Source organism: Rissa tridactyla, chromosome Z (assembly GCF_028500815.1).
Source record: "Rissa tridactyla isolate bRisTri1 chromosome Z, bRisTri1.patW.cur.20221130, whole genome shotgun sequence".
Lineage (NCBI taxonomy): Eukaryota > Metazoa > Chordata > Aves > Charadriiformes > Laridae > Rissa > Rissa tridactyla.
The window spans coordinates 1,611,125-1,627,501 of NC_071497.1; positions in this window are offsets into that span (position 1 = coordinate 1,611,125).

Sequence of the window (16,377 nt, forward strand, 5' to 3'; positions counted from 1 at the left end):
AGTGAAATACATGGTCACAGGTGAACGATATTACAAGTGATTCAGGGAGCATGCTGGCATGTTTGCAGATGATTTCTCCAGGACAAGTTGCACAAGACCTCACAGGAACCTCTTCTGAAGACTGTTGTCATCACTGTTCACCTGGTAGTTGCAGTGTCCGAGGTGGACAGTTTGAGGTGTCCAAGGGCTTGCATGGTCAGGAAGATCTCATTTGGCAGAAATACCCAACACCATTCTTCATTTCCAGGTGTGCTGGACAAAATGTAAATCCATTGCCAGCGTAAGTGAGACGGATGTCCAAGAAATGGTAAATGCTGCTGTCTCCACGCAATGTCTTGCACGTGGGACAGCCAGTGGTAAGCTGTAAGGACGCGGTTGTACATACATGGTGCACACCATCATCAGCAGCTGGAGGTACAGAGAGGCATCAGACTCAAACAGATCACAGCGTAAATGATCAGAGAATCATATCCAACAGTGAAATCTTCTAGTGTTTTGCTCGTGTTACGCAGCGTGGATGTGCAGGGGACAACACAGAGCTGATCATGTCAAGATGCAAAACACAAACCGACAGCCCCTTCCTTTTTTTTGATGCTTCTGCAAATAGAAAATGACTGTGATTTTCTACAAACATATGTCAAAAGCGAGATCTGAATATGTAAGAAAACTAAAAGGCCCTTGAGGAAATATCTCTGAACACAGGCAATATTTTAGCTTGAGAAAACAGCCTACAAATTAAATCCTTCTGTGGCACTGTAGTGTCATATAGTGACAGCTGGATGGCTCTACTAGGGCAGCTAAAGCACTCCACAACCGAACATCTGGGCACCCCTTCTCAGCTCTGCCCCGGTGCAAACAACCTGCGAAACCATCCTAAGGCAGCATTTGGAAGTTCACCAGCGCTGAACTCTGGAAAAGGCGAGTCCTCTCTCATAGCACTCATTTTGAGAAAGACGGTGTGAAAATCCACCTCTGGGCTGAACTACATCTTCCCTGTGACTCCTCCGGGGGTGACACAACTCCAGGCAATACCACAGCACTTGTCTCTGCTCGGAGGACAGATGGTATTTTGCCATTAATTGAGTAGAGGAGAACCAAGTCCAAAATCCACCTCAACTGATGGCTTCAAATTTATCTCTGTGCCCTGTCAGATCCCCGAGGATCTCCTTTCCACCTTGGAAAATACAATCTTCTAGGATGACCAGAAGAGGAACCCTATACATGCTTTATCAGTTGCTGATGGAAAGGAACATCCTAGAAGTGAGGGTATTGACTAATTTACCAACCAAACTGAAGGTTAGCTGCTGTTAGAAAGTTGGATCCATTGAGTACCGAAGCTGGCAAGGAAAGTTTGTGGAGAGAAAAGATAGTAAAAAAATGAATTAATCACCAATATATACTAAAAATATATGTTGTGTTTTAAATAAGCAGTTAAAATGATTTATAGGCTTGGTTTTTGGTTTTTGGTTTTTTGTGTGTGTGTATGGTTGGACTCGATGATCTCAAAGGTCCTTTCCAACCATGAAGATTCTATGATTCTATGATTTACATTTTCCAGGACGTATTTCAAGAACCTCTGTTGACCTCCACAGCTAATTGAAGGTTTAACCTACTTCTCAGACAGATGATATATATGTATATATACACACATATATGCTCCTTATATGCATACATTCCTTTATGCCCCCTACATGTATATACACCTTTGACAGTAACAACACCCTGCAGAGGCATAACAAGTAATGGTCACTAGTGGGATAATAAGGTCCAGACAAGGACTTCCCTCAGAGCAATCATCTTAAAAATTAAGAGTCAGTGCAGAAATTCTTAATGGGAGTCAGATGCTCACAGTCAATTTCATAGAGTCACAGGATGTTTTGGGTGGGAAGGGACTCTAAAGCCCACCCAGTGGCACCCCCTGCCCTGGGCAGGGACACCTCCCACCAGCCCAGGTTGCTCCAAGCCCCGTCCAACCTGGCCTTGAACCCCTCCAGGGATGGGGCAGCCACAGCTTCTCTGGGCAACCTGGGCCGGGGGCTCACCACCCTCACACCAAAGAATTTCTTCCCAATATCTCATCTAAATCTCCCCCTTTCAGTGTAAAACCATTCCCCCTCATCCCATGGCTCCCCTCCCTGCTCCAGAGTCCCTCCCCAGCTTTCCTGGAGCCCCTTGAGGGCCTGGAAGGGGCTGGAAGGTCTCCGCGGAGCCTTCTCTTCTCCAGGCTGAACCCCCCCAGCTCTCTCAGCCTGTCCCCACAGCAGAGGGGCTCCAGCCCTCCCAGCATCTCCGGGGCCTCCTGTGGCCCCGCTCCAACAGCTCCGTGTCCTTCTGCTGTTGGTGTCCCAGAGCTGGAGGCAGCGCTGCAGGGGGGTCTCACAGAGCGGAGCAGAGGGGCAGAATTTCTTACATTGCCTTTTGGGAAAGGAGAAAGTGTTTTATTGTTCCTGTTTCTCTACCCATGGAGTAAACCTGAGTTCCCAGTCCTGAAGAGCCATATTTTGGTGGCAAACGACCCATTAAAAAGTGCTGAACACAGGAGCTGAAAACTAGCCAAAAGCCCATATTTTATTTGTTGAGGGAAATATATAGAGAAGACAAAGTAACTGAAAATTGTATTAAAATGTGTTAATAGCTATTGAACTCTGGATTTTTATCAGAGAATGACCTTGAGAATTACTGGGTGAACCACATGCATTTGTGATTTCTGGAATATGTCCTCAACTCGTTGCCCTCTGAATGCATCCCACTGGCTTTGGACATTTGCAATAATGCAGAGAGAAGTGATGATCGAGAAATCCTGACTGTTTGAGTGTAAGAAAAGCTTTAAGTAAATCATAATAATAAATTATCTTATTTACAGAGATTGTCTTTCTTTCCAGCCAAATATTTTTATTGCTCAAATTAAGTGCTGGAAATTCTTTTCCCAAACAGAAGAATTAAAAAAAAATGAATAACAAACATACAGGTACTAAACTGAAAAGCTGGTAAATTACACTGGAAAATATAGATAAAGGTTTATCTCTGGATACTTTTAAGCAGCTGTAGAAAGAGTTTAAAGATATCATTTTTGTTACTTATTAAAATATAATGTTATTGATAAGCCATCTTTTAACAAAGAGGAAATATCCAGACTCCTATAGCATTGGATAAGGGGATTAGTTCTTACAGACCCTCCCAACAGGAGGGGCAATGTACTCTTAACAAATATTGCTATGGACTTACTTTAAATTTATTTGCACTGCAAAATATTTCAAGGATGCAGTGTCAACTGTCAGTATCGGGATATTAACGTAAATATTAGTGAAATATGCCAGATCTATCCTACACGCAGGTAGGACAGAAGACAACAGGGTAGAGTCACTGCTTTCTTAAGTTAGTGACTGAAACACCTGGTTTTTAGGCACCTGGTTGGTGGAGCAGCACCCGGGCTGCTGGGCTGGGTCGGCAGGTCCCTGTGCTCCCCCAGACCTGTCGCTAGCGCTGACCTTTAAAAGACATAACGAGAGATCCCTCTTTGCCCAGCAAGTGCCAGCGCCTGCGGGGCTGGCCCAGTGAAACGTCTTGCACCTCAGTCCTCCACCGGCACCTTCAAAGCCTTCTGAAGATCTTGCCCCAGCCCTTCATTGCATCTCAAGGGGTTTCTGCCTTGGGTCAGTGGGAAGGAGCAGAAGGGCGCGTAGAAATATGCCACTACTATTTTCAGCAGTGTTACAGGACATGGAAGGCAGAGGATGGATTTATAGGGGTCTGGCATGGGTTTGGGTTTGCTGTTGCCCCAGGGAGCGCACCAGCAACGGGCTCCTGGCACCCAACGCTGCCCACCCAGGCCCTCTGCTGCCCGACCGTCACTCTTCCCCAGATGACAGTCAGACAAAGAGTGGTGTTCATGGTGCCTGTCACAAGCTGTGTCTTCAGGCAGATGGGCTCCCACGTATCTTGTACCTCAGAAAACTCTCCGGGGACCTGCCAGATAGCCATGTGTTTCTGAAGGCAGCCGCGGCACGGCGGGCTGCGGCGCACTATGTTTAGCGTGGGGATGAGCAGATGGGCTGCTCGCACAGGGCACATGCAGGCTGGGTTCCCTCAGCGCGAAAATAATGCGTACCTCGTCTAGACGGGGTTTAAATGGAGACAGGGAGGATTCTCATGGAAGAGCTGCTTGGTTTTTCCTGTGCACTTCTAGCAGAGAGGTAGGCTGCTCCAAAATCAGGTTTCTTGGAAGTTTTCCATTTACTGCAACTTTTCTCAATCGTATCCCTGTGTTCTGCGTAGACAGCACTGTCTGCCCCTGTATTGAGCCCTCAAGTTGCATCTTTGTTTCTACTCTACTGGGACTTATTCTGGTATTTTATTCTTCGGGAATTATCAATGCAGATTAGCGCAATTCTTTCATGGACACTGTTCAGTAAGTCAGTAAGAGCAAAAATAAAAATGCAAATTTAAAATATTCATTTCAGTAGTGACCATCAGCCAAATCCTTCCCATGTTATTTCAAGAAAGCTTTTACTTATGAAGTTGGAAGATTTGAGGAGCAAAATGATGAGCAGGCCCCTATTTGTGTGAAAGAAATCCAAAGTTCAGAAAAGCACATTGTGTTTGAACCACGTAAACACAGCATGGCAAGCTCAGAGGCGCACCTGACTTTTGTGCAATCTCTGACGTAAACCAGAGGACACTGTGGAAGGGAAAAACCCCAAAAGATAACAAAGGATTGGTTTCATCCCAAAGTTGATGGCTGGTTCAACCTCATGGCCTTTTTAGCACAGCTGAGCGCAGGAGGTGGCCAGGAGCAGGGGGAGCGGCGAGGGGCAGAGGGGCTCTCGGTGGGATCCAGAGGGTGGCTGGACCCCGGGGTGGTCTCTTTGAGCTCCTTCGGCCCCGAGCTCCCCAAAGCCAGCAGGAGCCCACCAGCAGCACCAGGCTTGGGATGGGGACCCTGGAGAAACCCTCCTGAGATCAGAGAGAAGCACCCGTACGGGAATCGCTGACATGCAGCCTGTAATCACTCAAGAGATTGGGACAGGAGCTAAAAAGCTTACAGATACTTATTTTTTTTTTTTCTTTTTTTCTTTTTTATTTTTTTTTTTTGAATCAGATGGTTTACTTGCATCTGCATAGCACCAGGCTTCCAAGTGCTCCAAAGGAAGATGCTGTGTTTGGTTTCAGTTGGGAGCAGCCCATTAGTGCCAACCTGCTTGATGGTTGTTTTTTTTTTTTTTTTATGCATTCCAAATGCTATTAAAATTATTGCTGTTTTTATTTCAATGTAAAATCTGGCAATTCTTGCTTCTGTAAGCAAGAACCATGACATTCTCTTCTAATTGAACATGCCAAGCTAAAAAGGTGTATGTAGCAAGAACGCAAAAATAGTAAGTGTCAGTGGGAGCAAAGATGATGCCGCAGCAGGTTGTATGTGTGTGTATACGTATTCAAACTGTAAAATGCAACATTTTTGAGCATTAAGCACTTCACAATCTAATTCATCTTATATTAAAACATCTAGAAGGCAAAGGTAGCATGATAATACTGCTATTCCCATGCATCAGACTACCAGGTCTCGTGTGATTTGCTCTTTTACTGGTTTTTATTTGCTGAATGACTACACAGTTATTCCAATTAGATTTTACAGCTTCCTATCTGAAGGGTATTAGCTCCACATAAGTAGGAAATGTTGTTTCAGTTATCTTAGCGGACATATGGTCATAATATTTTTCAATGATGAGCACAGCAGAAGTATTTATTAGATTCAGTGAATCAAATCAAATACACTAGCATACCGAACACAGCACAATAATTACATAAATACCACTATAAAAGAATCTTGCAAGAATATAACTGTTTTATCCCATGATTAAATTAAGTAGAGATGTACACTGCACATGAAACATAACAAAGCCCAAGTTCAGCGATACACAGCACGTCATAATGAGCAATTCAAATGCTGCTAATGCTTTTTTTATTTGGTAGGAATAAGATGCGTGCCGTAAACAAATTAGGGAACTTGGCTTCACAACTTTTTTTATTGTCACCTCACTCTTCGGAAGGGGATACTTTGCCTGAGGTTGGCTGCATGTTACTGTTGGAGAAAGATCTTTATATATTTACATTAATACAAAGATGCACCTGCATAGCACAGAATTTCCCGGGGACTGTGGTCTTTTGCAGACATCACTAATACGGCCTGCTCTGTGTCTCTAAGTATGTTTATTCTTCTCTTAACTTTCTCTCGCTGTGAAGGTCTTGTAAATTGTCCTTGAAAGCAAGAAGCATGAGCAAGACTTATTTCTCAATAGAAGGAGGGGCTACCAATTTTTACATTTTTGTAGAAAGATGGAATTGCTAAGTAATTAAGCCTTAACCTATTTTTAACATTTTTATCCTAATGATAGGGTATTCATTAAAAGGCATAGTATTGAGTAATAAACATAACAATTTTAGGGATTAATCTAGAAAAAGAGCAAAGGTATTTAGGGGCACATGTCAAGCCATTCAAGCACCCACGGTCTTTTATTACCCTCCAATCAACAGTGCTGAGTCTGCAGGAGATGGGAAGGAAAATAATTTCTGCACTACATGCTCTCAGAAGTACAATCTCCTCTGAGCATCATCCAAGACAAAGAGATTGAGAAAAAAAATATTTTGTAGGAAGAAAAATAAGTGTGATCCCAATTATTACTTCTTGTTTCTCTGGATTTTTTAGAAAACGTGCTCTTTCAGCAGCATAGGCCACCGTTTCTGCTTTTATTACAGAAATGAGTGCACTTTCCTAGCTTCAGGTACCTCTCAAAAAAAAAAAAAAAACAGATGATGAAAGCTGCTTAATATTAGCAGCTCTAATGCTGATGAAATAGAAAAAAATATGACTGCCAACCTCAGCTAATCCTAAAAGGAGAACAATTATTGCAGCTATTACGGGGATTACATATGTGCAGTGGGGAGGGCATGTTTGGTACAACGATGTAAAAAAACCTCTGGGTAGACTAATCATGTTATCATCAAAAATGCTCCATCATCAGCATATAAGCTCTGCATGTAAGATGTAATAAAGGGGTAATTTCTCATTAATGACATAGTAATGCTGTTAGAAAGACTGTTTTATATACAAAAAGTATTTGAATATGCTCCTTTGTAGTTGCTAGTCTTGTGTAATCAATCCTATGGTATATTTATATCAACAATTTATCAATCTCTGTTTGTATGAGTATATTAGCACTGGACACATCAACCCAAAAGTTTGGCCAAGTAACAAAGAGATGTAACAGGAGTGGTTGACCAGCTCTAAAACTGGCTACCCTTCCCATAATCTCCACTCTTGTTCAAAATCATTTGTTGTTCTAGTTGACGTTTGGGAATGGAAAACGCTTTATGTAACGAAGCTCAGCACAGTGAGTTTAAGTCCCTTTCAAAAAGTCAATTTATTTACCACCCTTCCCACCCTTGCTGGTCCTCAGGGCAGGCAGCTGCAGGAGAGAGCAGGGTTGGACCGGGTGGGTCGTCACTGGCCACCGCGGGTAACGAACGGCTCCAGCTTTGAGACCTGCTCACAGGTTCCTGAGGACATCTCTCCATTAAGATGTTGTTTGTGTGCTTTAACTCAAAGTTTATGCTGCTTACTTAGGCAGCTGACTGTTTTTATTCACTGTAAGAATGGTGTCACAATTATTTTAGAAGCTGCAGTGGTCACAGTGTTTTTGGCAGGGTCAGTTGACCTCTTTGGTCAACACGTAACGTGTTTCAGTATTATTTCTTTGAGAGTTTCACTGAAGGAATGAGATAGTCTATATAAAGTCTAATGTAGCATGACTCTCTTGATAGCCATGAAGAAGAGCAATCAATATAGTTTAAAACTCAGAGTAATAAAAGTATGACATCATCTCCACAGAGAGAGCAGACATGTAGTCATGTTCCTCTGAAGTGTCTTGAGACTCACAAAAAATGACAAGATGAAGGAGCCCTTTTTGGTTAGTGGAGAAAGCAGGAGCTGGCTCCTCTGAGAGGAGGAGTACTTTGTAATGTAATTGAACCGAGCAATTTGGCTTAGAGTCGATGGTAGAAATTAAATGTATTTGGTTTGAATATTTTTAAATAAAAAAATATAGAATATTTTGTTGCCAGCAGAGCAAACCAAATTTGATGGAAACTGGCACAGAGCCCAGGACAAAAAAGAAGCTCAGAGAGATAAAAGATAGGGGACCCTCGGAGCCTTGCCTAGACACCACTAACATGAAAATAGTGAAAGCTGCCAAAGAAAAGGGGAATTAGCCCATTGCTGTCATGCTGGATAAAAGCAGGAGAAAGAAGACCTCTCAAATCCTGAGAGGTCCAGAAAAATAAAATACCAAAGTTACATATGGGTATAACAAATACCAACCTTCCTCACAACTCAAAATTGACTGAGTCTCTTACGAGACACCCCTGAGTGTATTGATTTCACATTGTTCTGCCATTTATAGTTCAATTTTTTTGGCTGTACATAATGATACTTAATGAGAATTGTGTAATATTATCCAGAGGGAGAAAAAGCTGCTATGAAAATCACATAAAGTTTTGCTGGACTTAAAAATGCTGTTTCAGAAGACCCTGTCTTTTTAATTGATTTTTGTTGAAATTGATGAAACATGCTGCAAATATAACTTCATATTTTTATCGGGAAAAAAGTATACTTAAGTATATATAGTACACAGTATAATAAAGATAATGATATTTAGCTTTTCTAACGACATGACATTTCTATTACATTGCTTTGAACCTTTAAGTCCCTGTCAATGACAGATCATCGGCTTACAAAGATCAGAAGGATGTAGGTATTATGCAGTCAATTCAGATGGAGGTGTTCATTACTAATCCTCTCTGATGTTTTGCTAAGCATTACTAAGTAAATACCTCACCAACACATTTGCCCTAAAATCTAGGATGTTTATTCTACTTACCATGCGTCAAACAACTTTTCAGTGAACGTCTCATTCCAAAAGAAATTGACGGTTGACTCCTCCAGACTCGTGGAGGCCTCTGATCTGGTGTCCCTTCCCATCTCTTTCTTTCAGGAGGTCACACAAGACATAACCAAAGGCCATAACCTGCCATTCAGGAAGAACCGACACATTCCCATTCCCATCCCTAAGCAATGCTAGGCAGCTGGGGTAACATTAATTCTCAGTGCAAAGTACAACAGAGAGGGCTACGTTATTTTTTCCTACTTGACAGTGACTTTCCAAAGCTCTGATGACAGTAAAAATGCAGAACCAGTTCAAAAAAAAATTGAACACTGATGTATTCCAGGCGCAAAATGACCTGTACCTTGTTTTATTGTTTTAACACCTCTTCACCATTTGATCAATAGTCTATATAGGAAATTTGTAAAGCGCTGGATTTGTCACTTTTATGGCTTCTTTATGCTGTCCACAACCACTTGGTGTCAGGCGGTGGTCAACACATGTATACAGATACTGCATATATCTCTCTTCCTATACGTATTAAGACAGTGAGCACCGTTGTGCATACTCACTAAGGAGAATAGCTCCTGCATTAAAATGTCATTTATCATATTATTAATTCAGATGAATGTTTGAAGATGTCTAAGAAGGTTTCGTCAGCTGCAACAAGGGACGAGGCACAGAAAAACTCACTAGAAATTTCTCCGGAATATTGCTACTTTCATTGTCCTCCAGCTTGGCTTAACCCCGAAGTGCAGGTTGACCTGAATTCAGCGAAGAGAAATGTCATTTTGACTTAGTCCAAACAGGCGTCATCCCGCCCGCTGCCCACACCCAGGCAGGCGGCGCGCTCTGGAGATCCCGCTGGATGGAGGATTATGTAGGTCTCTGCGAGGAAGCGGCACTTGTAAACAATCCCCCGTGAGCTCTAATTTTGGGAGCCACAAAGCGGTGTTAATGATGGAGGTGGACAGCGGGCTTTCTCAGCGTGTGACAGTCCGCTTTTATTAAATAAGCAAAACCTGCCACCTCGCCCCCACGCAGGGCTGCTGATCTCCATCCAGCGTCCAGGGCTGTCTCGGGTGGGAAGGATGTGGATGTGGGTCCCTGTTGCAGAATTATTCTTGTAGGAGTGAATTTACTAATATACAGAATAGGCTTTTCTTACGGTACTGTGTACTTGCATTATATTCCTGATAAAATGTAGTCCTTTTCCCAACAGACACAGCAACCAAGCTCTGGACAAAATACTTGTTGGCAGTATTTTGTGATTACTCATTGTTTTCCACCTGACTGTGGAAGACTGAATTAATTAAGCCTCTCAACATCCCTATGAAGTAAGTATTACATTAATTAAAACGTGCGCAGCCCCGGAAAGCCTACTGCACATCTAAGAACTCATATTGTACCAGAACAAAATACAGGTCAGCTTTCTGGTATGTTAATGAAACCAAATGAGAAATGGATCTGCATACCAGCTTATTAAAGTGGAAGGCAGATAAATGCTTTCTATGGGCTCTATTCCGCAACGTCATTTTCCATTGGAAATCCATACCAATAACAAGACACTAGAAAGAGCAAGCTAAAAAGATCTACTGTAAGCCTCTGAATAAAAGGGAAGAATATGGACTTCTGTATCCATTTAGGGTTCTTTTTCGGGAAACTAATTGGTCAGTCTATCTTAATTTAAAAGTAAAAATGATGCATGTCACAGGGAGTATGAATTTTACAAGATGTTTTATTCTTCGTGTTTAAAATCACGTGGGAATGACTGTCTCAGAAACAGGTGGATTAATTAGCTTTGGAGCCTAGCAGATGAAGGTCATGACAGACTAGGCGCACTCCAGCATCCCACTCCTCATAATCAGTGATAAAGAACATTACCTGTACTTACATTATGTCTTATATTGTGTCTTTTCCTAAACAGTTTTCAGACCATCTGAACAACCTGCCAAGGGACTTTTTTCAGAGAGGAAAGACACTAGTCTGTAGCATTGTCCATCTCAGATGTTTTGGGTCAGTAGTACTACAATCCCTAACCCAGAACAGCGGAGATGGAAGATGCCATGTCCTTCAAGCCCTTTGCCAGGACAGTGTTAGTAAGAATATACATCCAACCCATACTGCAGCACAAGGAAAGAAAAAGCAAACAAAAAGGAGTGTTTGTGTATCCTGTAGCTATTTGCAGGCTTACTGAAGACACTGGGACTGCTCAATAGACGAGGTATTTCTGGGGCTTATGTGCAAGGTTTTCGTCACAAGCACTGAATTTAGAAGCATAGTTGCTCTTACCTGAAAGCCAAGAGAGGCGGCGGTACCCTGCACAGCAGTGCATTAGCAAGGTACCACAGCACCAGCCTGCGGGAGACCCTTGGGAACGGGAATGCCTTGGTTTGACGAAGGGGTGTGGGAATGCAGGTGAGATTTAATTGGGGCGCCCTCGCTGGCCCTTCCAGGGCTGCAGCGACCCTGGCAGGGACGTGGGGACCCCAGCACCCCCCAGCCCAGCACCATCCGCGCTGCCGGGAACTCAGCCGGGACCCCCAACAACAGTCAGGACTTCCAGGACTTCGGACGTGCTACAGGGACTCATAAACCCCAGGAGACGCCGCTCATCGGAGAGCTCTGCAGCTTGGCCTCCTCGGCGTAAATTCATTCTCGGGTTTTTTCTAAAATTCTTCTGGATGAGTTTTCTGTACGTGCCAGTGTAGAGTTTAATGCCTTGGGGTCACACAATCAGGCATTCACATCATGGTGTAGCTCTGCACATCGTTGTGTAAACAGCGCGCACCAGCCACCCCTGGAGAGTGCAAAGTCCACAAAAAACGAGCACTGCAGCAGCTGCCTGCGATCCTCGCTTGTAGTTGTTTGCACATGTATTTTAAATACGATTTAGTGTTTTTTAATCAATTTGTTTCATAGACCGTAGTGTTCATTTCAGGAATGTATTATGCATCAAATGATTTCCAGCAATACTCAGTCATCTATTAGCCCTTTTGATTTATTTGAAAATGTTCACCTTAATTTCATTAGACAAAAATTAATTTTTCTACACGTAATTAACTCTTTGACCAGCTGTTGTCACTGGTTCTTTCAGAAAAACACATAAGAAGAGCTCATTATGAAGGAGAAATCATTAAACCTAATTCCTAATTTCACACCAATGACTGGGTTTCTCATGGATACTTTCAAGGATGAAGGAAAAATAACCAAGAAAAAAGGCACAGCTGACAGAAGTAAGAAAGAAATGAAATATCCTCCAAAAAAAATGTCTTTAAATATCTATGTAGTGTAAGCAAGCAGGGAAATGTGCAAGCGTTGCTTAGATGGATTTTACTTTTTTACTTTTCATCATAATATTCCCTAAAGTGTTCTGGCACTTTAAACTTCTTAAATCTGTCACTCAGAGTTAAAATGTGGTATGACAGACTGTAGGACTGAATCCGACAGAATTTCTGATTTCACTTGAAACAAAAAGGCAAAGACAACTCTGAAAAAGCAAACAAGTCAAAAGAAGAGTGAATGAGAGCGATGGAATAACACCCAGAAAGGAATAAACAGAAACAGGCAGAGAGTAATCACAGCGCTTGAAAGGATTAGTGGGAGTGAAATGATGGAAACGGTACGTGGGCAGTGAGAGCACTTACAAGGCGGATGAGAACGCACATCGCAAGGGGAATTTGGGTAGCAGGGGATGAAGGCAGCGTGCTCAGCTCCCGTATTTTGGGATGCTGTTGGAAGCGTGTGTTATGCTGTAAGATGGAGCTATAGCTCAACACAGATACGTACCCTTGAATGCTTGTTGTACCCCACACCTACCCACCATGGCCCGAAGGAAGGAGAACGCACGCTCACCACGCTGCTCCACGGGGACCGGCAGAAGGAACAAGTCCCTTCGGGGGAGTTCATCATCCTGCAACTACTCGACCTATAAAAGCACAAGGGCAGCACCATATTAACCTTGGAAGATTAATTTCTTCCTGTGCAAGCCCTAAGGTGTGGGAAATTGCTCAATTTAAACAGCAATTTCTTGTTTCCTTACAAAGTCCATAAAAGAACAGGTAGTAAGGAAGCATCTTGTGCAACCAAATTCAGTTGGTCCCAGAAGAGAGGATCCACGCTTGGTTTCTAAATGCCAGCTACTTTGGCTTTTTACATAATTTTGAAGTCCTGCCATAAGTAGCCTGTACAATTTGGGATGGCCCTTCCCAGGGGAAGGCATGGGACTTATTTCTCATGCAGCACAGCCATCAGACAACAGTTCTGCTCCTCAGCTGTCTTCAAAACTGCTCCTTGTTCAGCAGAAAACACAGCACAAAGTGGGAGAAACACAGTCAAACCCTCCTGAGCTCTGGGTTTCCTCATATACACATATATGTGTGTAGTTTTGCATGTTTAGTAGAAAAAGATGTGCCTTTATACAAATGATAGATAAACAATATGCTGCTTATCATATTCAAGAGGTAGTTCTTTGCTTCAAAATAAAGGTTAAATTTTTTCACTTGAGAATATTCCCATCACAGGTTATATTAATTCAGACTACTACACCAGACAGATCATCTTGCACAGATATATTTTTTTCTTTCTAACTCCTTGTTTCCAGCTATTCTGCTTTTTCTAAATTTCTGCTTTTCCAACTGAAGTTATCTGATCATAATTTTCTAGGCAAAAGGGATTTCTGAAATTAGTTGATCAAAATAAGAATGCCTTTCTGCAATGTAGCAGACAAGGGTTGGGTGTACTTACTGTGCTGCTGAGTAACTGGTAAATTTTTCCTTCCGTAGATTTGCAAGCAAAATGAATTTTATGTTCTGCAGAAAATTAGTTTACCTGAATTGAAGTATGAGGCTGCTGCCAGATTAGAGGGACAACTCCTCTCCTCTTGGACTAACCCCACTTCTTCGGTTTTCTCTCCTCAGGACCAGGCAAATAAGTGAAACACTCTGGCACCTCCTTAGGGCCTTCTAATAAACACACTATAAACCTGAAAACCAAATTATTGCTCATTTGCAGTACTGCCTGGCTGCATTTAATGCAGCAGAAACCTCAGCAGTATGAGAGCCCTCTCTGCATCTTCCCAACTTTTGCTGAAAACAGATTATAACAAAATATAGGGGAAAATTCAGGTGTACTTAATCCTTTTATTGGCAATGCATTAGCTATACAGAGATTTTCACCACATTGGCTTCCAAAGATAGAATAAACTCTGAAATGCTGAAGTTTTTAAGTGGTAAACAGTTTTGTATTCATGTGGGCTGCTGTTTAAATACTTAAAATCAATAAGGAAAATGTCAGACAGAGCTACCTCTAGTAATTCCATCACCTTATAAAAACATCCAGTTATTTTCAGCAATCACCATGAGTTACTGTGATGCGCCCCAGTGATACCTGGCGACACACCAGCCCAGCTACATGGTGGTCAACAGCCCAACAGATGTGAACGGGCCAGAAACCTTCAGCAACACTTGAGTACCACCTTCTGAGGCTGTATAGCATTCCCTAGTGAATAAAATTGTTCAGCCAGAAGTTGAAAGGTTTTTCAGCTTAATTTTCAGACGTCCTGTTTCACATCTATTTACGGATGTAAAAATCCTGCTCTCTTAATTGCGTATGTGACAAACCTATAACAATTACAACAGCTGCTTAAACATAAAGACAACAACTTTGGGTTTGTCTTTTATCAGTGCCTTCTTGTACGAGACATGATGTTAGCCCTGTCTGACGACGAGCCATCTGCGATCAGTAATGAGTGTGAAGAAGGGTGAGCTGTAGGTCTAATAACACAGCAAGGAAACAGGTGCTGGATATTAGCAGGTACACCAATTCTTGATTATCTAAGGCAAAATTCTGGGTTAACAACTGCATGTTAGAAAGTGTTTGCTTGCAGTTGCCTGCACATTGTGAAACAAGCTCACATGAGAATGTACGTACCCAGGACTCAATATGTGTTCAGTTTTGGGCCCCTCACCACAGGAGGGACCTTGAGGCGCTGGAGCGTGTCCAGAGAAGGGCAACGGAGCTGGTGAGGGGTCTGGAGCAGGAGTCTTGTGAGGAGCGGCTGAGGGAGCTGGGGGTGTTCAGCCTGGAGAAGAGGAGGCTGAGGGGAGACCTTCTCGCTCTCTACAGGTCCCTGAAAGGAGGGGGTAGCCAGGGGGGGTCAGGCTCTTCTCCCAAGGAACAGGCCATGGGACAAGAGGAAACGGCCTCAAGTTGTGCCAGGGGAGGTTTAGGATGGATATTAGGAAAAATTTTTACTCTGAAAGGCCTGTCAAGCATTGGAAGAGGCTGCCAAGGGCAGTGGTGGAGTCGCCATCCCTGGAGGGATTTAAAAGCTGGGCAGATGCGATGCTGAGGGACATGGGGTAGTGGTGGTTTTGGCAGTGTTGGCTTGATGGTTGGACTCGATGATCTGAAAGGTCCCTTCCAACCCAGACGATGCTATGATTCTATGCAAAATGAAGCACGCATTCTGCACATTAGACCACTTGGATTTCACAAAAGCATGATCTCAGTCACACCACTTCTGTGACACAAATCAGCTTCCTGAAAAATTCTGCTTGTTGGGAAAATCCCAAGAGTCAAGCCTAATCTCGGTGAGTGGGTAATAAGGGTTTGAGAATAATATACTCAGATCATAATGTCTCATGTGAGCAGGGGAAATTAATTTGTTTGTGGTATGAGATTGCTACAGATTGAGAGGACTTGTGTTAGTTTCATGCTGCTGAAAAAATTATTTCCCCATCATAAGGACACTCATTCCTTCCAGTGTATACAATGTAGAAAAGATACGAAATATGAAATCATTTTAATATTCAAAAGTGTTAAATACTTAGAAAACAAATTTCAGGTGAACTGTATACATAATCAATCTCCAGCTGATAAGCAGATACCTAATGGGATTAATAATGGGCTGCAAAGTCTCACATTTCCCATAAGAATTCCTCCTCAAATGGATGGAAGATCACAAAAAAGTTATATTCTCATTGTCCAAATCACGGCAGTTCTGTTGCTCCACAGCAGCTTCCTTTTTCAGAGCTCTCAGTCTCATAATTCTTGTGTTCAGTTCTCAATGTGGCTTGCAGTTTGGGCGTTTGCACACGCAAATAACAAATAAGGTAAAGTGTGTGCAAATATGAGCTGGTAGACATCCAGCCTGAGGTTTTCAATGCTCAGTTCAAAACATGAAGAATAATAAAATGTGTACGTTACATACATTTCTTTAGGAGTTTGCATGTGCAAGCAGGTAATTAGATAACAAATTACTACCGCTTGCCTCTGTCATTTAAAAAGTCCAAATGCAAAAGAGTACCCAGAAAATATGACATTGCACTCACAGCTCTGAAAATCTGTGTGTCGATGAACATTGAATTCGCCATCTGTCTTCTGCGCTGTAGATGCCTTTGCAAACCCTCAAAAGTCAGTTTTGTTTGGGCTTCTGCAG